Below are 24,531 nucleotides of genomic sequence, written 5' to 3'. Positions count from 1 at the left end.
AATGCTGCATGAAGATCCTTTCACAGCTGTCACCTCACATGTGTGCAAGTCTTTTTGACGGACTTAGAATTCACAGGCTGAGTGGATATGCATTTGGAATTTGGGTAGGTACTGCCAACTGCCCTCAGTAGCATTTCTAATATTTTTATTTTCCAGAGTGGAAGTCTTTCCAGAGCAGGAATTTTCTTTTTTTTTGGCTTTTCTCTGGTACCGGGAATCGAACTCACGACTTTGCGCTTGCCAGGCAGGCGCTGTGCCGCTGAGCTAAATCTCCAGCCCTTATAACCATATACTTATAATTGATATTATGATGTGATCCCTGGACACTGACACTTGCTATGAAAATATAATTGTCTACATGCAAATGAAGAATAGAAAGACCTTTCCAGTATGACACTGCAATTCTTCACACTTTTGAAATTACCTGTCATATCTGGTATTAAAATTGCTAACCTACATTTATCTTGACTATGGACTGTATATTAAATTTCCATTTTAATGCATAATAGCAATGAAGCTATGGCAGCCAGAATCATCCCAATTCTTAAACTTAATTCAAATCAATAAATACTGAGTCCTAGCTATGCACAAAGTACAGGTGGTGTTAGGTGATACGGGAGACCCAAAGAGGTGCTGAAGAGGTCTCCGTCCTCTGGGGTCCTATTCCAGAATGCTGGTCCCCTGGCCATCAATTGTGCTACAAAGTAAAAGCTATATTTCTAAGAGCAAAACAGAATTCTGGTCTATCTTCAATGAGGGTACATCAAGACTAAAGAGAAATGCACATATGATTTTCAGATAAGGCAGCAGGTGCAGGTACACAATGAATTCTACTGGCTGACAGTACCTGATAGACCCAAAGAAGAGATGACTGGGAATTACTGTAGCCATAGGAAACTTTGAGGAACACAGTATATGCAGCTTCAGTTTAAAAGACCAATAGGATTGAAAGAAGCAGAAAGGAAGGAGGTATACGTTCTATATAAGGAAAACCACACTGCAGTATATCAAGGCAAGTTTGGAATAGTCAGAAGCCAGGATGTGATAGCAAAGAGCCCAGAGTTAGGAGCCAGATTTCGGATCAAACTTTGGTTCCACCACTTACTAGCTGATAAACTGGGGCCAGTACCTACCAATCTATGCAAACCTCGGTTTCCTCATCTGTAAAACATGGATAATATTGGGCCGTAGACATTTTACATAAACAAAGTGAGTTAATGTTTCAAAAGCACCCCAGTTAGGTGGGTTGGAGAGGACAGCTTCTGGGAGCAAGTTCAGGGGAACTGACAGGGATCTGCTTGTGGGGGCTTGATCTAAGCAACAGGAAGCCATCGAATGGCACAAAAGTCAAAATAACATGGAAGGTCTTTCCTGATGCATGTATCCTTATCCTTAATGCCAAATGCACTCTTCTACATGTCTTAAAAAACATTTCTTGTACCCGCCGCATGTTTTCATTTTTCACTCTCCTTTTATTTTTATAATTTGTTGCTTAAATTTGTGAAGGTTTTACACTCACATATTCGCATGCTTTTAATAATCCTATGATCATGAAACTGAAGAGTAAAACAGTCTGAAAATGTAGACTGTAACAAAGGATATTTATCCTAATTGTTATCAAGAACATTTGCTTAAAGCAAGTAAGCCTAAATGTATTAGATACCCATCATCAGTGAAATATTGGATTCGTTCAGTTCATAATTTATAAATGTAAGAATAAAAAGCCCCAGGGGTAAGCTCCAAATGAGGGTAGATGCAGGAATGCAACATTAATCATCCCACCTACAGTTAAAACATCAGATTTAGTATATTTAATTAAGTAACTCAATGATCTCTTCAACTCTGAAACTCGTCTTTATACCAAGGGTGGAAATACAGATATTAGCAGTCAAGGAAAGCATGTAATCTTCAAATAAGACCATTTTCCTTATGAAAAATTTCTGTCTTATTTGATCAAATTCCCCTTTTTTGGCTGAGCACAGGTCCTGTGCCAAGCAGTGTACTCCTGCATCGGCCTTCCCAGGTTCATCCCCAGGCCTACCACCGCCGGGGGACAGTTCCTCAGAGGCTCCGCCCACTCAGATCGAACAATGCGTCTTTACCTCTAAGCTCTGGGTGTGGGCCTGGGGTGCCCACCAGTCCCCACACACGCTCCTGGCAATGTCGGGGCCTCATCACCCTGGAGGCAACACCACTGCATGAAGTCTGGAAAGAACAAACTCTTCTCCCTTCCTCCCTGAGGCAGAAAATTCTAAGAAGCATCCTCAGGGCTGGCACTAATGTCCCAGGGGCATCAAGCCCCAGCCACCCACAGCAGAGCCACACCAGTAAGTCTTCCCTGCCCCTACAATCTCCCTCTCCTCCTTCATATCCAAGCCCACAAGCTGTATACATCCTTGATTGCAAGCCGCTCCTCAGACGCTGCTTTCAGTAGCCCTGTGTCTGCGAGGGCCTGAATGCACAGATCAACACACAAGAACACCGTTGTTCTACCAAATCAGAATGATACCAAATACCTCCAAAAATCCATAACCACAGCCCATATTATAGGAAGGACATTGATTTTAATATAGAAAACGAGTATTGCTCTAGAAATGGTCCCAGGAGCAGTTTGACTTTCATTCCTTCTTTTATTATTTTAAAGATTATCTAGAGAAGCTTTGAATATGGATAGCAATCATCTTGTCACTGCCACTGACATTTACCTATGTCCTGCTTGGCAATCCCATCTTATACCCAAGGATGTGCTGAGGTGAAAGGGCAAAAAGTTGCGTTTATACCAGATACAATGATTATATTGGTCTTCATTTTAAATTGGGATACATCGGATGACTTTTTATAAAGATTCTCTGATTATTAAGCAGTACCTTATGTTAAACTAGTTTTTGTACAGAATATCTGTATTAATAAAGAGAATTCGTTCACCCCAGCTTTGTGAGAAACATCATTAGTACACACAGGAATAATAATGAAGGCATAAAAAGCAAGGTGCACATTACGAGTACTATGATCTTTGGGTTTAAAAATACCATTAAACAGAAATGTATATAATCTTAAACACACTGAAAACACAAAATAGATCTGAAAGCTCAGTAAAAAAGCTGTGAATCTAAAAAATACAAAGAAGCATCTGGACACTCCAGACCCAAGGGAGAGAAAGGAAGGAGTTGTGTGAAGCCCACAGCCTCCTAGGCAGTGCCACAGTGAGGGACTGCAGAATGAAGGGACATAAAATGTTCCGCCTTTATGGGGAAGGGCCAGGCCTCCTATGGTTTTCCCTGCCCTGCAGATGAGGAAACTGAGCCCTAAATTACCTTCCCACTCTCCCAGAGCTCCGGAGCTCCATGGGACAGAGTGGCTGAGCTCTCAGTTGCTATGACATGCCATTTGCTTTGTTTTCACCTTGCTGTCTTCATAATGCCTATGTACCTGTTCCATGTAATGATCGATGAATGCTGATTGAAATGAAAGAATGAATAAATGATTAAGAGAAGGATACCAGAGGCACCTTTCTGGTTTTCCTGAGGCATCTGAGAGCTACTCACGCACAAATAATCCCATTGCTCTTAGCTCCCTTGGTTAACTTCAAATTTACCTCTGCTGCCACAGTACTATGGCATCCACTGAAGTCGAAAAAATCAGGTGAAAAAATATCTACTGACTCCTCAAGTGCCTTTACAGGGAAAAGGTTTTAATTCCACATTAAAGATTCAATACTTAGAAAGCATTGTCTGGTGAGAAAGCCAGCCACAGGACACCCTTGCTATATTAAGAACTGAAGGGCTGGGGATTTAGCTCAGCGACAAAGCGCCTGCCTGGCAAGTGCAAGGTCGTGAGTTCGGTTCCCGGTACCAGAGAAAAACCAAAAAAAAAAAAAAAAAAAGAACTGATACAATACAGTATTTTCTCTGTTTCTCTGTCTGGTTGGGTTGTGAGCTGTCAGCTGGTCAGAGGTCTCAACTGGACAGCCTCCGTGGGAGACGGGACAAATATCAAATGGAAAAGGATGCAAAAAGAAGAGTGGCACTGTAAGAAACAGAAACTGCCTCCATGGAACAAGTTTCCCTTGAAAAGAATCCATTCCCGGAAAGAATTCTTGACAAGTATAGCTTTACAGGCCCTTGGGTCCATCTGCCAAACTTATGAAAGTATTTCTCTGTTTTTCTAACTTGACTCAGTCAACCTCATTATAACCTAGGCCCTTATCTAAAAGTCTTATTATCTGGAAATGAGTTTCTAGGCAGGAAGACAGAATACTTTCTGGTAATTTCAAGCCCACTGACTGGTAACAAGTGTTGAAATGGAATTTTAACAAGAACTGGCTGCCAACGTTTTGAAACAGCTGAGGGAGGAAAGCGGGATGATGCTGGTACCCAGGGCCTAGGAATTGCCGCGCTTCCTGAATCTGCCAAAGCCCTGACAGTAGCTTCTGCTGCTGCAGCTGGCCACGCACTTGCTGGTTTTATGCGCTCAGAGTCCACAGTTCTGTCAATGCAGCTGTATCTATCACTCATGCTGCTTGCCCAGTGATCAAAGTGGCCAAGAGTGTCCTCTGACTTTGTATGCACGGCGCCTCCTGCAAGCAGATCGAACCAAAATCCAGTGGACAAATGAGTCTTAGAGTTTTCAGTCTTGCAGCCCCAGGCCACAGAAAAAAGAATAAAAAAGGGAGAGTGGGCTCACTAGGAATAAACAGTACGTACAATGCCGTATCAAGGGTGATTGTTTTACCATTTTTACATGGAAATGGTAGAGTTTTAATATTTTCCAATGCCTAATTTTTAAATCCTCTGAAATTGTGCTGGTGCATGTCCAAATATCAGAGTCATGTAGGCAATTAATCAAATATTCAAAATTACAAATCATCAAATTACTAGCCATGTAATTCATAAGGATGTTTTAAAATCTCTATATCATGAATTGTATTTTTATTTTCAAAGCCATTTTTTAAAAGTAAAGACGATTTTTAGAAATGAGTTCAAATATTTAGTGCTATTTGCAACTTTCTTTACTTTTTTCCTTATTAATAATTTTTGTATCACTGGCAAGTCTTAATATTTCACACCTAAGCAGAAAATATTATTTCTACAATAAAAGCAATAAGATTTTCTTTTCTGGGCTGGGGATTTATCTCAGTGGCACAGTGCCTGCCTGGCAAGCACAAGGTCGTGAGTTCGATTCCTGGTACTGGGAAAAAAAAAATAGATTTTCTTTTCTATAAGTAGAATTCTATAATTACCCTTTTGTTTAACAGGAATTTCTCCAAAATATTTGACTTCATTAAGAGGTAAGAGATGGGAGAAGAAGATTAACTCTTCAATTCTATAGGCCTGTCAAGAACACAGGTTATGTCTTCTTCTTCCTGGCTATTTTCCCCCCAGCAAATAGCAGGACGAAGGGCATGCTGTAATTACTGCAGAAAAAAAGATGGCACTCACTGACTGCTCAGCTGTTCTTCTCATTATCAAAACTATATTTATTAAATAGCTATTTTGTACATGGAAACAGGTACTGGTGATGTAAAGAAATTAAAGCCCCAAAAGGAAACTTTGAGCAGACATACAAGTATTTTTTAAAAAGAAAAAATATTTAAATTTGTATAAAAAGAATACTAATATTTTCATCATAGGACAAGTGAGACGCAGGCACACTTTTAAACTCCTCTAGTTTTTATGCTTTTCCATATAATTTTTAGAATAATCGTATCTGTAACTATAAAAGAATAATCTTATCTATATCTGTATCTTGCTGAGATTTTAATTAGAGTTAAGTTTAAATTTACATTCCTTTCAGGAGAATAGATATATTTATTGCGCTGAGTTTTTCAACTTGTAAACATGGTATATCTCTGTTGATGAGACCTCCCTTGATTTCCTTCATCAGTATGTGCGCATCAGCATTTCAGCATATAAGTGCAAGGCAAGTTGTGTAAAGTTTGCACCTATGTATTTGAGTTTATTGAGTGATCATAAGTGATATTCTAGCATTAATTTTGGTGTTTATGTGTTCACTGCAAGTTATAGAAATATGATTAATTTTTAAATTTATTATGTGTGACCTTGATGAACTTGTTTATTAGTTCTAAGAGTTTTTAAAAATCCCTTAGATTTTTCTATATAGATAATCACGTCATCTAAAAACAGGGGCAGTTTTATTTGTTCTTGATCTGTATGCTCTTTATTTGATTTTATTGCTTCATCACGCTGGTTCCTTAGTTTAACCCTAATCTCATGGGGAAAGCATTCAGTCTGTGTCTACTTGGTGTAATGTTAACTGTAGCTTTCTTCCTTTATCAACTTGAGAAAGTTATCATCTAGTCCACTGGATATCATAATTGAGTGCATTCAAAAGGCATTATTTTCTTTCTACTTGAATCCCCTTAACTATTCTATAAGTAATGTAACCTTTTGAAGACAAATTAGAACACTGACTTATGCAGTTTATAATATAGGCAGCTGTAACTCATTTATCAATTTAGTATCATAGCTGGGAGGATGTTAAAGTGATCTGTGCTGATATAAGAGTTCCACATTTCACATAAAATGATAAAAAGTTAACTGTAAGTGGAACATGGAAAGTTAAGGAAATATAACAAAATAGACCAGAGCTAAACATATGGATAGTTAAATTAATGTTAAGTCATTAGTCACTCCAGCTAAAAGATTGTGTGGAAGGCACTGTTGTAGGCCCTACTATAAACAACAAATAAATTCTAGCTTTGCTCTTACATTCAAATTGCCCTGTCCTAGGCTGTGTTTGAATATATGTGGGACGTGGTGTGCTTCTGCAATATAAAGACCAATTTCATCCTACAGCTCAGGGATTTTCCTGCCTTTTCCTCATCCAGTACTGGGAATTGAATCTAAGGTCTTGAACATGCTCTGTGAGCATGTTACTTCTGAGCTACACACTGACACCCCTTTATTTTTGTATTAAATTCTATCATCATTTAATTCTTGCCTCTCTTCTAGTTGAGATTTTTTGTTATTTTTATTTGCATATTAGGTTTCCTGGATTTATCTTTCAATTCACTTATCTTTCCCTTCTTATTTCCATTTCTTCATATGTTTGCTTTGAGGTTGTTCTTCTACTCCATTTTAGAGTTCACTACCTTGGTTCTCCACAGGGACCCCCTTCATCAATTCATCACCCAAATATTTTAGCTTTTCATGGTTTTTTGGTTACAAACACTTGTTGCCTAATTTTTTTGCGGGGGAGGTATATTTTTAGGGAATACTCTGAGAAGTATGTTTTCCTTCTCTTATTTCTGTGTTCTATTGGGTAGGTTGTAATTTCCCCAGGTGTGTCCAACGGGGCTCCAAGCCAGCTGGGAAGTACCTTCAGTGAGAGAGCCCACGAGCCATGGGGCTGATGGCCACTTACGCACGGCTGGCAGCAGAGTGGTAAGCAAGTTTTCTCCGCTCATGTGGCAGGAGCCCAGTCTCCAGGCTGGGAGGGACAGTGTCCATTGATAGGTCTGCTGCACAGGAAAGAGATAAGAGCTTGCAATAGGCAGCCTCTCCTTAGCTCACCTGCCTCACGCTCTGTGGAGGGCAAGCCTATGAGCTCATGTCTTCCCAGGCCCTAGCAGCTTCCAGGCACAGGTAAGGAATATGGGTTAGAATTGGGAGGTGACAGAAGCTAAAAATGCCATCTCTAGAAGACTGTCCTTTTGTCACAAATATAACCATTTCTATTTTAGGCTTTTGGTGAATCTTCAGAATTTATACTTTTTGTCAGTACTGAATAAGAAATACTTAAAGTGCACAAGAAACACACGAAGGAAATGTTGTAAGACAGTGAAAAGATGTCTAAGTTCTGTTTTTCAAGACTCAGTTAGTACCTGAATTAAAAAATCTTGGTGATTTCAGACTTCATTGTATTTTTTTATATTTACTGGGGCATGTTGAAGATGTTACCTTTCCTGAAATTCTGTAGTGCTTGCTCTGCATAACGATCACTTGAAAAATAATGGTATCAAAATAATAAGAAAAGCTAACATGTATTAATTACTTAAAAGTTTTTGAAAAGGAAGAATAAAGTAGAAAAATAAGTCTACCTATTTACTATATAGCTACAGCTATCAAGACTCTACTCTTGCATCTCTACTGATGCGCAGATCAGTAGCACAGTGTAAAGAACTAAGAAATAGATCTGCGCAGAAGTCCCACTGATTTTGGACAAACGTACCAAAGCAATTCAGTAGAAAAAAAAAAAAAACAGGCTTTTCAACAAATAGTGCAGAAGCAATAGGATATTTAACTCTCATACACTGCATGAAAATTAACTCAAAACGGATTGTGAACTTATAAGTAAAACATAGAACTTTACAACTCTTAGAAGAAAATAGAAAATCTCCCAGAACAATAGCTAGGAAAAGAGTTGTTATATTCAACACCAAAAGCACAATCCATAAAAGAAAAAATTGATAACTGGGGGAACTTTATAAAAAATTTTAAATTTCTCCATGACATGCTTGTGTCTGGTGGTCTGAGCAACTGATTTGAAGGTGACAACATCCAATGGAATTACAACGGTGAACTCCTACCATCTTGTCTAGTGAAACTCTGTATTATCTCTAAAGTTTAATTGAAGAATTATTTTCTTATTCTCTTTAATGGTTTGAGTAATCTTTCATTCTTACATCTGATAATCTGAGCAATGTAGTTGAGGATACCGATATGTAATGTAAAAACCACTGTTGATTCATATTATTTTGTCTTGAGACCCTGTATCACTTTGAATGTTCTTGCTTTGATTTGTTTATGTTCATGATACTGGTATGCTGCTACTGCTCTATTTTTTTTTGTTTGTTTGTTTATTTCTCATTGACTACTCTCTTTAAAATACAAAAAAAAAATTTCTTCATGACAGAACTATTAAGATGATGAAATAAGTGCTTCAGTGAGTGGAAACATTTGCAAAGGACCAGTATAATATATATGGCAACTCTCAAATTCAACAGTAGGAAAGCAAACAGTCCAGTTAGAATATGAGCAAAACACATAGACACTTCGCCAAAGAAGGGATATAAATTAAACACAAAAAGTTGTTTGCATTATTGACTATTAGGGAAAAGCAAATTAAGGAAAATCTAATTAGGCTACATCATTAGGTAAAAGCACAATAACAGATCACTACTTACCTATCAGAATCACTAAAAGAAAAACAGGTGACAACATCAAATGCTGGCAAAGATGTAAAAAAGTCAGATCACTGGAATATTGCTGGTAGAAATTCTAGAAAACAGACAATTCCTTTAAAAACATTACACATGCAACTATATGGCCATATGACCCAGCAATGGTGTTTCTACATATTTATCTCAGAGAAATGAAAACTTAGCCCACAGAAAATTTGTACATGAAATTTTTTAGCAGCTTTGTTTCTAAAAGCTGCACACTGGAGACAGTCCAGATACTCAGCAGGTGAACAGTTAAACACACTATGGCACATCCACACATGATACTACTCAACAACACAAAGTAATAACTATTCATGTGTGAAACAGTCTAGAGAATTATGAGAATTATACTAAGTGGGAAAAAGCCAAACTCAGTACTTTTTGATGCCATTTATAAAGCATTACTGAGATGACAATACAGAAATGGAGCACAGATCAGTGCTAGGGAGGGAATGTAGGCAGGAGGGAGGTGAGGATGGCTACAAAGGACAACACGAGTGGTTTTTGTTTTGAAGGAAATATTCTGCACCCTGATTGTAGCAATGTCAATATTCTGGCTGTGATATTGTACTGTAATTTTTTGAGATGTTAGCATCAGGAGAAACTATGTAAGAAACCTCTATTATTTCTTAGAACTAAATATGAGGCTATGATTATCTCAAAATTAAAAACTGAATTTCAAATCAATATACAAAAGATAGATTTGACAAATGTTGAATATTTTCAAGAGTCCTGCAGAGGCCCCTGCCAGCAGCATTCTAGTGCTCATCCTTGAACAGAAGGAGTACATTTTCCACCAGTTATACCCTGGGATCCAGTTTTCTTGGGGTCCATTCAACTCCGACTCTTCTGATGCTGCGTTAACACCTCCAACGTCTCCAGCTCTGGGTCTGTTCTCTCTTTATCTATTTATAAGGTCTGTTAGAAATATTCACATGTTTTTGCTTCGACAACCTGGAACCATAGACCATCTAAGGCAAACACACACCCTCCCTCCAGCCTCTGTGAATCTGTATCTGTGTCAGAGAACCCAGTCTGTGCCTTGCAATTTTTCACATAGGAGTCAAATACCATACAATTCCCAAATCAAAATGACAGATGCAAGCCTCATATTGTTCAAGCAGCCCACTGAAATCCTTCTTTATAAACTAAGATGGAGTCCGAGAGCTTTCCCCAAAGAAACTCTCTTTTCAGAACATTTTCTCCTCCAACACACCCATACATAAATCAGCAGTCTGATTGAGAGAACTACATCCTAAAACAACTTTCTAGTGCTCTCTTAACCTGGCTGCTCATAACAGTGTCCCAGACCTGTAGTATTTTGGTTCCTTAGTTTAAATTTGCTATTTAACATCCTTTTTCCCATGTGATGCACAAAAGGTAATTTAAGCTGATTTTTAAGAAGAGATCACTCAAAAGAAAATTTTGAGCAAAGGATATAAATAGACAATTCACAGAGGAGAAAGTTTTAGAGGCAGGAATTAAAGAAAGAAAACATCAGAATACACTAATAGAAATGTTCACTTTATGCCTTAAGGACAGAAGGGTATAGATGCAAGGACATTTCGTTGAAAATTGCAGTGGCAAAACAACTAGAAACAAGCTAAATGCCCGAATTAGAGGAGCACTCAAATAAATAAGTTGCATCCATGCTGTGGAATAATCTTTGGACCCTACAAAAGGTGAAAATTGTCTTATTCCTGATAAGGAGAGATTCCTACAAGTTAATGAAGACAAAGCCTGTGTTTAACAGGATTTCATTGTTTTAAAACCAAAGGCCAAACACACCCAATTATAGGAGCAGCGAGTAAAGCCACCAGGCTCCTGACCCAGCTGCCCCAGGCCAGCCTCATCTCCATATTCAAAGCCTCTGGTGCTGCTGTATCCCAACAGGTGGCAGATACCTGACCCCTTCTGCTCAATGCACACACAGTGAACATTTAGATGCATGAATGAATGGAGGAACTACAGGGTGAACTGTAACTAACCACATGGAACAGAGACAAGAACAATCCTTCTGTTAGCAGAAGCTCGGAACTGGCAATCTGCTACCAATGTGAGATCACTTGTCAGTCTTTTATTATTAAATGACTTACCTAACTCTTTAGTCCTTGCTTTAACACAAGAGCTTGATCCCTCAGTTATTAATATACTTTTAAATCCTAATATGAAATTATCCACAATGCCTATAAAAGTGTCCCTTTACCACAGTGAAAGTGGAGAGTATTCACAACTGGTTTTTTGAACATAGAATTTGACTCTTTCACCATATTGTAGTGCCAGGCATAGCTACCCTGCTAATATTCATCGTTAATATAATGGTCAGTGATTACAGAGCCTGCAGTGACAATATGCCTTCATTTCATCTAGGAGATCACCATTCAGCTGCTCTTCCATGGCTGCCTCTCCAAAGTTTCTCATACGTCTCAGTTTTGTCTTTATTTTTGTCTTTTATTTTTTGTCTTTATTTTTCTGGTACTGGTGATTGAATCCAGGATATTCCCACTAAAATGCACCCCTAGCCCTTCTTATGTTTTATTTGAGACAAGGTCTGGTTAAATCAGTAAGCTGCCCATGCTGGGCTCATACTTGAAATCCTCCCACTTCAGTCTCTCAGAATGCTGGGATTACAGGTGCAGCAACCATGCCAAGTTTAATTATGAGTTTTACATCTTCCTGGCCCACTATGATTCCTCCCCACACTGCACAGCTTTTATCTCTGACTTGGAAGAGAAATCAGGTAACAATAGGATGACTACAGTTCCTTCTATATCCACAGCAGAAGTCTTATCTTATAGGTTGTCTTGATTACTTTTCTCTTGTTGCTGGGACAAAATACCTAACAACCAAAATGAAGGAAGGAAAGGTTTATTTAGCTTATAGTTTGTGGAGGTTTCAGTCCATACTCAGCTGGCTCCAAGGCAGAGCGGTACATGGCAGGGGGCAACAGTTCATGGTGGCAGAAAACAGCAAAGCAAAAAGAGCAAAAGGGAGGAGTGGCAGAGAAGAGCAAGCCTCTATCCCTCCCTTATATTGTAAGCAGGCTACCTCCATCCAGGGGGCGTGTAGCACTCACACAATCTCCATGCCATCCTTTTGCACAGACTCAGGATGAATACAAAGTACACACCCTAGTTTCCTGCTGAATCACATAGTTAACCTTCTAAACTTCTCAAACTGACACAATGAACAACATCTCAAAAGAGTAAGGACATGTCCTTTTTGCCCCAAGATGCAAAATTGCTGAGTCACTTAGCTAAACCTCTAGACTCCCCAAGTTGACACAATGTATCAACCATAATATAAGTCCACACAGAGGCAAAAGAGAAAATGACCAGACAAAACAACCTTGATGTGGGCAGTCTACACCATGATGGTCTCACCAGACTCAGAAACGAACAGAATGGAAGGTGGTAGATGGGTAACCACCAACACTCCTATGGTTAACAGACTTTGGAACCCTAAGAGCAAACTGAGTTAGACAGCCAAAGAGAAACCACCTTCAACTGTACCAAGGAGATGATTAAAATGCTGAGGGGTGGAGGTGGAGAATGATGTGTCACAGGTAGTTAGAAAGACCAAACATGATAGATGTATCTGTGTGTGCGTGCATTAAGCTATAACAAGTACTTCTGATCACTTCCTATTCCTAAATTAGTATGAATTAAACATGCTTCCTAATGATGCTGGCCAGAGCTGTGGGTAACAGTGAGAAAAGAACACTGGAATCAAGGGTTTTGATCCTAACTCTATCACTAACCAGCCCTTGTACAAGTTATTTAATTCAATTAATCCCAATGTATTCAGGACATACAATCTTCAGTCTTCCTAGACCTCTGTGAAGTACAAATGTAAGACCAGATCTCTGTTCCCCAAAGGCAGAATCAAAAAGGCAATTTGCCAGACCCAAGCCTAAAGACTCTCCTTTGTTAGATCTGGAGTGAGCGCAGCAATAGAAATTTTTAAAATTCTCTTCTTGTGGCTCTGAAACAGAATTGGGCTGGGACTGCACAATCTAATTCTCTCCAGCTCTAATTCCCTCACATATTCCCTGCATCATGGAAAACAAAGTGCCTTCCCTACCCAACTGGGAAACTGCCCACGCCGTATAAGCCACAGCCATAAGATGGCTGTGTATTTGGGTTTCAAAGACACTCCCTTACTGGGAACTGCTAATTTGATAATTTGGTTGTAAAGGGATGAGAGGCACATTTGGCATTAATCTGCTGACTTTATGTCAATGGACTGTCAAACCAAATAAAAGAACTGCAGGGGCTCAGCATAGACAGGTTGGTAAGCCTTTCTGGAATTCTAGAAAGAATCCATGCTTTCTCAAGGGATCAGATGAAAGCCATAAAAATGGAGAGAACAATTGCTTTTGTTTGATAATAGCTTTGCCTTTCCGAGAGCCAACTATGGACTACCCAGTGGGCTGGCACTGGCAATAATAGAGTGGAAATCTGGTGACAATGTATGGGAGGGGAGATACCTTATTTAGGACACCTCTCCTTCTTCTTTCCCATTAGCAGTACGGTAATTATAAAGCCCAATATGGCTAAGCTTACACTCCTATTAGCAGCTCCCTAAAACCACAAATGTAAAAATTTAATTTTGCACCAGTTATGTATGTTCCAACACCTTATCTTGATCCCAAAACTCACTTTGTAGCAGAAAAAAAATCGCACTCTTTGTAGCTCCTTTAAAATATTTTCAAATCTATGATTAAAAACTCTTCATACTATGTTTCCTTTTAATAACATCAATTAGGCCAGAATGGTTGGTTTTATCACAATTTCCCTACCGCTGCCTGTGGGGGGTATGGGCTCTGCCATGCTGATTTGATTTCATTTATAACAGGGTGTTTTACTACTTAGCCATCCTCTTTCTCAGAGAAATTCTTTCTCTACTCTTAAAATAGAAATTGCAAGTGAAAATTTACCTTTTATGGTCTATGATAAAAGTGTCTTAATGGCTTCTTTCTGTAAACCATATTATTGTTTCATTGCTTTAACTGATCTAATGTGAAGTATTCAGAGAAATAGGGTGTCTGTGAAAAATAAATGAACAATAATTACTGCCATATATATGTGGCAAATACATAACTCCTTTCCAACTCAGAGAGCCCCTCAGGAAGACCCAGGTTCCTGACATATTATACTCTACCCAAAGAGTGGGAAGGACGAACCACTAGAGGAGAAAGGATCTCAGAGCTTGGTGGGTACAAAGTCTTTCTCGTTTGGAAATCTACCTGTATTCCTACCCAGAAATATAGGTACTAGGTTCCTGCATAAACTGTGGGACAGGAAAAAGCCTACCCCTCAGTTGGAAACCGTACATTACTTGCAAAAACTATCCTTATGGACAGGTATTTGCTCCAACATTGCAGCTCTGGTGACCAAAAACCAAAACAAGACCAAGGCACTTCCAGAGGAGTGAGGTCAGCAAATACGACCAATGCCCTTCCTCAGATGACCCTCAGAAGGTGTGGGGACAGCTGTGCCACTCACCACATCTTCCTTCCTCTGTCTCCCTCTATGACATCACGTTCCTAGGCCTTCTCATCCCTGTCTTTTCCTTCTAGACCTGTTGTAATTTAGTGCAGCACTGTTTTGACTTTAGAGGAAAATAATTCCTTTCTCTTAGAATTTAAAATTCAATGTTTATGATAGAAAAGCCAAAGGCTTGGTCTTACACCCCACAATTTCTTACTGAGCCCTAGATGCTCTGTCTATGAGCTCTTTAGTCTCAGATTACTGTTCCCCAGCAGACAACATCCTATTCATCTGAATTCTTAGCAGCTCACAACATGCCTGCATATGATAAGTATTCAATAAATATTTTCCTTAATTAATGACATCTAAGATACCTCCATTGAGTTTTTAGAAACCCTGTCATCATTAATTAATTGAACAATTAATACATCACTAGTTCAAGAACTTTATATGAACAAAAGTTCAGTTGTTTGACTAGAACAAAGTGGCCTTGCAGAGGCAATGCAGAAGCTCTGTGCCACTGTTAAATTCCCAGTTATTTTTCTTCTCTACACTGATGGAGACCACTATGAAGCAGACCTGAGAAGTACTTCAATTAATCTACTGGCTTTTCACGTTCACTTGTGAATCTGTCCAATGCCTAGGCTCCTTGTCTGCAAATGGTGGACTCATAGTAAGTGAACTTCTGTGAGTCACTAATCCCTACTAAAACCTGTAGTGGTGGATGAAGCCAGAAAACCTCAAAGGATAAGACAAGATCACAGCCAAGGACACCTGGATCAGATCTCAACTAGATAAAGACTATAGCCTCAGGCATCTCATTCTTCAGTAGATTAACTTAATACCTTACTTAGAGAAGTCCTTGAGTGGTTCTGCCATTGAGTACTCCCCTCCTTTCCTCTGATAACCGAATAAATATAGGCGACCCAGAGAAGGTCTTGGTCTTAGCCCTGAGAGAATTAAGATTTATGTGAGATGGATTTGATCCTCCTGGAGCCCTGAAATCATTCCATTCACCTCTTTTTATTTAGCTTTCACCGTACACTCATTCAGGAGATTGCGGACCTGATCACCCCACAATAACTAAGGGATATTATTAACTCCATAGTACACAATGCGTCTTTTGCAGGATACTATCATTTTCACTATTTTTCCAACAATTTGTAAAGTCACAGGTTCTACTCCAGATTGTACTTCCATCCCTACTTTATGAAATAGTCTAACAAGTAATTTTAATTGTATGTATTATTCATTCAAATACTAGCTATTAAAAATTATAACAAAAATGTTTCCATTAAACATCTCATACCTTAGACACTTCTCACAGCAGCTTCACAATATCCACACTATGAAGCTCTCATTAACCTCAACATGGGTCCCTCGCATGACATGGGTGTAGTTCCCTAGTCTTCCTTCCCTTTATTGAGAGCATACAAATGCCTTTATAAAAATTGTGTTGATGACCTATGCAAGGTCCCTTTACCCCACAGTTGTCACATCCCAAATCTCCTTTTCATTCCCTGGCCTGAGGAGAACCCCAGAGATAGCTGCGTCTCTTACCTTGGGACTAAGGCTGCTTTTACCCAAAGATTTGGGAGTGGCTTAGCCAGCCCCACTGGAACCCAAACAGTAATTCCTCCTTTCTGTAACCAGCTTATCACCTAGGCAACAGAGATCACCTTCTATCTTTAACAATGAATATATGGTAAACTTCGGATTTAGGTAAACTTCCAACCTCTTTAAGGCATGCCAAGAGAATTCTCAGCGTGACAAGCCCCATAAGCAAACAGTCATGTAGAGAAGGATCCTGTGACTCCTTACAATTAGTCCCAGCCTCTGAAATCTCTCCTGCATTCTTTGAAATCTCTCGGGGCTGGGGATTTAGCTCAGGGGGCAAAGCGCTTGCCTGGCAAGCGCAAGGTTGTGAGCTTGATTCCTGGTACCGGAAAAAAAAAAAAAAAAAAAAAAAAAGAAATCTCTAAAGGCCTTCACAATGAAAGCACTCATTTCTAACCCCAGAAAAGTGACTTGGGAAGTATTGGTAGAAACATGAAAAAAAAAAAAAAAAAATCAACTAGCAGTAAATGCATTTTCCAAACCTCATTTCATTTTCACAAAATATATATCACACTTCACGATTTAATAAGCATGAGTGGTTTTAAAGGAATGCAGCTTCCTTCTTTACTCATAGTTTGACATGTCACAACCACAGAAGGAAGAATTTTGCTTATCTCAAATAAATAGTCAGCCTATACTGCAGGTTAAAGTATCAGTTTTCAAAGTATCTTTTGGTTATTTCTAGTCCTTTTTATTTCTTCTTCTTCACCTTAGGTAATAATCTTAGTTATATCCTTGGGGGATTAAAAAAAAGCCTCCTATATTATTTTTCTTAAAACAGATGAAGTAGCTGTTTGTATTAATCAGTCTTCTCCAGAAAGATGAGTCAATCAGATATAGATAGAGAAACAAGACATTAGAACTGGCTCATGCAATTATGGCAGCTAAAAAGTCCCAGGACAGGCTATCCACAAGCTAGAGGCCCTGCAGTGCCCACAGTGTGGTTTAGTCCAAGTCCAAAGTCCCCAGATGCAAGGAAGCTCACCCTGTACTTCTCAGTCCAAGCCCAAAGACCTAAAAATTCAGGGACCACTGGTATAAATCCTGGAGTTCTGATGTCCAAAGGCAGGAGAAGACATTGTCCCAGCTTTAAGAGACACAGAGACCAAGAGAAAATGGAAGTTGCCCTTTCTTGCCTTTTTTGTTCTATCCTGGCCTTCAGCTGGTTGGATGGTGCCCCCTGACACCGTGGACAGGTCTTCCCCACACAGCCCCTCAGCCTACTTGCCAGTGTCCTCAGGAAACAGCCTTCCAGAGCACCCAGAAGCAGTGCACTGCTGTTACCTTGTGCACTCCAGGCAAGCTGGCGCTTAGAACTCCCTACCACACTTGTAGTTTCATCTGCCCACTATATTACATGGTGCCATTATTACTTGGTTACATACCCCACATTTCTCCTTAATGTAACCAGACTTTGAAACTCATTTAGCAGCATTCTGTAGTAAAACTGTGTAGCTGCCTATTGATAGTGTGTGGGAAAAATAACAGATACAGTAAAAGAAATTCAGGGAAAATATTTTATATTCTTGGTTTGCAGAGGTATAGTTGTGAAATATAGATTCTAAATAGAGCCTGTAGTGTTTCAAATATTAAAAGGACAGAAAGTTCTGACTATAAATCAAAAAAGAATATAAAATATTTTGCCTGAATTTCTTTTTCTACATTTGTTTACCAAAAAATTAAAAGGGTATTTGTATGAACTCATTACACAGCGATACCTCAGTTCACAAACACTTTGTGTGCAAACAATTTTGCTTCACACACAGAAGTGTTTGAGAAGATGTTGTTTTTGTTTGCACATTCTGCATCTGGTGACAAACATGACCAAGGTCATCTTTCCCTCACATATACAAACATGACTATCTTTTCTAAAACAGTAGAACAAGTTAAGTTCATGAGTTCAGGTACCACTGTATAGTGATCTTCAGAGAAAATTAAGTATGTGATATATTTTGGAAGGCAGAGGGAAAAAAATAAAGGCACAACATAAAAACACTCAAATTACTACTTAAGAGAAAGTCAACAATCACCAACCTTGCTGAATTGATTCCCAGATGGAATCTCAAATCAACTAGAAAGTTAACAGGATAGTCAGCAAGATTTTATCCTGAAACTTGCTATACTTCCTACATTTGTACCAGTTAAACTAGAAGTTTCCTCCATTACAGGAATTACTACATGGCATACAACAGCCACTCTATAATTATATAGTCATATGCCACGTGTTTTAGTTACTTTCCTTGTCACTGAGACATAATACCTAACAGTCTGGAGTTGAATCAGACATTAATCTCACAAATATCTTGTTGCCATTATGCCTATGAACCAAAAGGTGAAGTTCAAGTTCTGACGGAGATGTTTGTCCAAGCCAATCAGTCTAAAGTGAGACAGTGAACAGTACTCAGAAGAGTACCCAAGGAGATCAAGAAGAAATAAAGTCATTGTGGCTTTTTACTTGTTATATAAAGGTCTGACATCCTGGAAGATTTAGTTTGCTTTGTTTCATACTATATTATACTGCCTCCTGGGGAAAGAAAAAAATTTTAAGGCAAGATACTCTCTTGATCTCTGCAAAATTAAGCCTTTAGGCAAAAGGTCATGGTACAGATGTCTTCTTGAGATTCTACTATAAAATCATGCAAAGTTCCTGTTTTTAAAACTGCCTATCATATTACACAACAGAGCTGTATAGAATGAGAAAAGCATATGTAATGGTTGATTGATTGTGTCAACTTGAGAAGTTTAGAAGCTTAACTAAGTTGGTTCAGCAAATCTACACCCTATGTATGGTACAGAGGACCTGCCCTAGGGCAGCCCAGCACCTGGACCATATTAAGGGGAAATGAGGAAGGACAGATCTGCTTCTGTTCTTTGGAGGAGCTGCAATCTTAGCCTTCAGCTTGGATGTTATCTCCCGGCTTCTAGAACACACTTTAGCTTCCACCTTGGATCCTTCAGCCATCAGCCTTCCATCACAGAACCACTGACCTCCTGAAATGGACTTATATGGACACTGCAGTGAACTTCAGACCTCAGACTGAAACATTTGGTCTCCAGTATGCAGATGCCTTCTGGAACTCTGTGACTGAACATTATAAGCCAATCTTGTAACTGCTTATACATTTGTAGACCTTATGTTATATCTGTTTTTCTAGTAAAACACAGACTGGTACAGTGGATATTGTAAAATCATTTCCTTTTGTGTAATAAAATATTTATTAGGGGAGGGAGAAGGGAAGGAAGGGAAAAGGGATTCAAAAATAATGGAAGGGAAAAAATGAAAACAAAGCTTCTGTAAATAGGGAGGGGAAGAAGACTTGCAGGGAGGGGAAGAGAAAGAAAAAAAAGAAGAATTAAGATATATTATGTACAGGTACAAATGATGAATATGACCATTATGTATGGCAATTACATACTAATTAAATGTTGTGATAAATAATCTTATTTTGAAAAAGTGAATCAAAGACAGATGTAATTCATAAATATCATAGATCTACATATTGCAGAAACAACCTTATTAATGCTACTCATCAAATGGATGATCTTTTCTGTCATAGATTTACATGCCAAAGTATTTAAATGTCCAAAAGCCTTTAAATTCTGCCTAACACAACTCAGAAATATAAAGATAAACCTTATAAATTGTGAAACTGTAAATTGTGAAACTTAACTTTGTGAAAATTTATAAGGATAATTCATCCTGAAATGTCCAGCATTTGTGAACTGAACTGCGTGAATCTGGAAGTTTAAATATACTTGAAATCAAAGGCAGATAAGATGTATTCAGTATCCTTCCCTCCCAGACATCCTGTAGTGGTCCTGGAGCACAAGTGATGACTGATCAGGAAGACTCTTTTGCCCTTTGCCTAGATGTTCTAAACCGCATAGCCTTATGGGAGCATAGCCACTGTTCTGACTGCCTCCTTCTTGGTCTGGTCCCTCTTCCCTTTTTTGTTTCAGTGTGTCTGCGACCCTCACATCTCTTCACCTTTCTGCTAACAGGCTCACCTTCCGGCTAAGACAACCTCCTTTTCCTGAGCGCTTTCAAAACAAAGGGGTTACAAATCAAGAGATACACAAAAATTCGAGAACTTCTGGCACCATGGCAAACTGTGCTAAATGCAGACTCCTCAAATCATAATAAAAAAATCATATCATACTGCTTAGGCAGAAAAGCAGGGAAGAAATCCCTAATTTGTCAGAAAACATAAAAACTCTCAAAGCCAATGTGGAAAGCTTATTGATATTTGGGGGGCTGGGGATTTAGCTCAGAGGCACAGTGCCTGCCTGGCAAGCACAATGTCCTGAGTTCGATTCCCGGTACCAAAAAAAAAAAAAAAAAAAAAAACAAGACATTTGGAGTTTTGAGGAATCAAAAGACAATGAGTCCATTTCTGGACCTTTGTCATAAATTCTACCCCTCATTCCAAATTGGTTTTTTCTATTTTCACTACAAAAGCTATTTTTAAAAACTGTATGTGCCCAAGTAATTTTTAAAATATTTCATTACTTTGCATAAGAAATATATTAAGTCATGTTCTTCTTAATATTTGGAAGAGTTAATCAGAAGAAACACAATTCTTTATTATTCTTTTTTTCTCTTTATAATAAAAAAGGTGAGAGATTTTATAATTTCAACTAACATTGACAGCTAGTATTTTTAAGTGAAGACACAGCTCCATTGTCATTAGAGACATAGAAAAATAAATTAAAATCTACAGGTTCCAATTTCTACTGACTGACTATAATCTTGGGAAATTCACTTGATATTTCCCTGTCTTCATTTAGTCATTTATGAACCAATTTAATAATATTCTTAATTTACTTCTAATGTCAGTAGGAGACTCAATTAATATCAATAAACTAAACTAATTTTCTTTGGTTAAAAGACTAGATAATTATGCATTACTTTGATGTTCTTAATTTTGAAAGTATTTTAAGATGTGGAAATGATTAAATTTGTAATCTTTTCAATGACCTTTACTTTAATTTGATTAATTGTGACATATTTTAATTTTTAAAGTATATATGTGGCTTTTCAAAATGATAAAATCTTTTCCATTCAATTAAAGTCAACTAAACCAAAATACCCTCACCTAAACTGACAACTTTTATACCTCAACTTCTACAGGTATACATTGCTTTTGCTTGTAACTTTACTCAAAGTAAATATAATTAAACTAAGAATGTTACATGTATATATTGCATTTCTTGTAATTTTACTCAAAGCAAATATGATTAAGCAAAGAATGTTCATTCTCATTTTTTAAAAATGTGGCACCTCAGTTCACAAGCTTAATTCTATAATTATGGAAAAATTGGCCATGTTTGTGTTTGTGTGAGAAAGATGGCCACAGTTGTGTTTGTCACCTAATGCAGAGATTACAAACAAAAATAAAAGTTTGCCAAATACTTCTGTGTGGGAACCAAACTGTTTGCAAACAAAAGTGTTTGTGAACCGAGGTACCACAGTATCAATTTTTAAACAGAGCCTAAAATACTTTTGGTCATTTTACACGTAACAATGAGAGTGTCACACCCATGTTTATGCTTTAGAATATTTCTATTGCTGAATTATTAATTTTAATTTTATGAGTTTTATTATATTAAACAATGAATGCTTAACAGGGAAAAAATCATAAAAATAAAGTGTTTCATTTTAAATATTTATTGAGGGTTTACAAAAAAGCCTCAAAATTTTCTTTTTTTTTTTTTTTTTTTTTTTTTTTTTTTTTTTTTTTTTTTTTTTTTTTTGGTTTTTTTCTCCGGTACCAGGAACCGAACTCACGACCTTGCACTTGCCAGGCAGGCGCTTTTGCCGCTGAGCTAAATCCCCAGCCCCGCCTCAAAATTTTCAACATTGACTGATTTTTTGTGTACAAAGTCTAAAAAAAGAACAACAGAAATAAATTCCTATGTGAACTACAATGAAAATACCAATAGAACTCGACAACAGAATAATCTTTGAATTGTCACACTCAAGGCAGTCTTCACGTTCAATGGAAATTGCATGCTCCGTACACAAGTATCACTTACGCTGATAGCACGTATGTTTTGTTTTCTTGTTCTTTCTTGCAGGGCAGAGTTGACATCATTTTGTTTTCCTGTTGTTATAGTAGGTCTTTGGGATGCTGCTCCTGCCTGTTCACTTTTCAGCTCACCTATGTGGTCCACAACTGTTTTGCATAGTTTTTCTTCTGCTATAAATGATCTCTTATGAGTACCAGTCCCAACCCTCTAAGATAATTGCTTGGTGGCATTTTGCCCTTGTTATCTTCTTTGTAAACTATCAAACTATTTATGCCACACATGTTTAGGATCAAATAAAATGCAACCATTAGTCAATTCTTTGTGTTTTGAGTGACATCATAGTTGCTGCATAATTCATCCACAGCCTCTGCTCCATTTTTGGTTTTGTTGTGGAAAGCTTCCATCTCAGCCTTCCATTTTGTGAAGGTTTCCCTATCAATATTTCCATCATGGTGCAGTGTTGACCTCAGCAGTACCAGTTTGTTTTTCTTTGCCATATATGAAGCCAATGCAAATCTTTCTGAAATCCAAAGATTGTACCACACAATTCTCTGTTTTGAAACTGCAACATTTCATTCGGAACTTCTGTGTTGTTCCTGTGTACACTTCCTGCACTGGTCAGTTTGTGCTCTGTTAGCAAATATATCCTTAATTGGAAACCAGTAAATAAATTGTTGAATGTCACATTCTGATTAGTTTGGGAGATAGGAGCAACAACTCTGTTCACAACATCATTTGATTTATTCTATATGAATAATGACCTGATGGCTAAGTTTCAGGATAAATAAATTGAAGGCATAATAATTCTTCACATCTACAAGAGCAGGAATTTTTATGCCATATTTTGATACCTTGCTCTTCTACCAGTCTTTTACATTCCTGAAATTACCATGAGAAATCCCTACTAAGTACAGTAAACATACGAATGCTTTTAGTTCAGCTAGTGAGGAGTCATAATAAATACATTTCGAATTATGGGTATTGGTGCCTACAGAACATTTTACTTGTATGTCAGCCTTTGTGTATTTCATAACATCTTGTAACATTTCATGTTATAACTTCCAACACTGAATGGCAGTGCTGGTATTCTTTATAATAGGTTTTACCCCTGCCAAGACTTTCACTATGTTTTCAGAGTTAGTTTTAACATTGTATCATTCCATTTGGTTGTGTGATAATTATTCAAATTTGGATTAGTCAAATATGTTCTCACATTGCTGTTTTCTTCATCATCTGGATCAAGAAGGTGTGCATTCTATGTGTTTGTATCAGCCAATTCTTGCTCCATTTCACTGTCACAGGAACTTTGGATCACATGGCCAACATCAGAGTCATCACCATCATCATCTTCATCACCATCATCATCATCCTCATACATCTACATCACTCTTCTGTTATGAAAACATGTATTTTACCATAATGGATCATCTTCATCATCCATGCATGAGTAATCTAATGATTCACATTTGTCCTCCACCAAAACTTGCATATCTGGCTTTTCATGTTCCATTGTACTGAATTGGGCTACTTCTACCAAAAAAAAAAAAGGGAAAGAAAACTTTTTAAAAACACAGCCTAGAGTGGTCTGGGTATATCATACCCTCTGTGATATTCGGGTAAACATACATAAAAACTGTTCCACAAAGCATAATGTGGGTGTAAATGATGCTTTGACACTTTTGTACATGTTCACATCTTGCCTTTCATTGTACCAAGTGGGTAAACACAAAGATTGCTTCTTTTATCCCTCAGGGAAATGTACTGAGATGCACAGCTGGTTACTATTATGCTAAAGTACAAACTTCAGTAGAAAAGTGAAGGGTGTGTATATGTCACACTGTTGTGTTTGGAGGGATAAATGAGCTTTAAATGCTGGTCTCATTCATCTTATTCCTTCTAATGTACTGTGAATATGTGTGGGCTTGTGTATGGGCATATGGCAGAGTAGGGGTGAAATATGGGCTCACTATATGTGTGGGGGGGGTAAACTTCATCACAAATGTGTACTAGGCGTAAATAGATCAATGTTAAATATGCCAGCACTTGAGTGATTAAGAATGAGAATACACATTACCGTATGTCTTCTATTGATATAACAGAAAGAAAAAATTAAATGATTTTTGTATTTTATCACAGGACCACTTTTCCTAATATACTAGGCTTCGTTTTGCCTATTGCATTTCCCTTACTTCCTTTTATGTCCCCAAA

Source organism: Chinchilla lanigera, unplaced genomic scaffold, assembly GCF_000276665.1.
Source record: "Chinchilla lanigera isolate Chin_1 unplaced genomic scaffold, ChiLan1.0 scaffold00087, whole genome shotgun sequence".
NCBI lineage: Eukaryota > Metazoa > Chordata > Mammalia > Rodentia > Chinchillidae > Chinchilla > Chinchilla lanigera.
Note: the sequence above shows the minus strand (reverse complement) of the source record.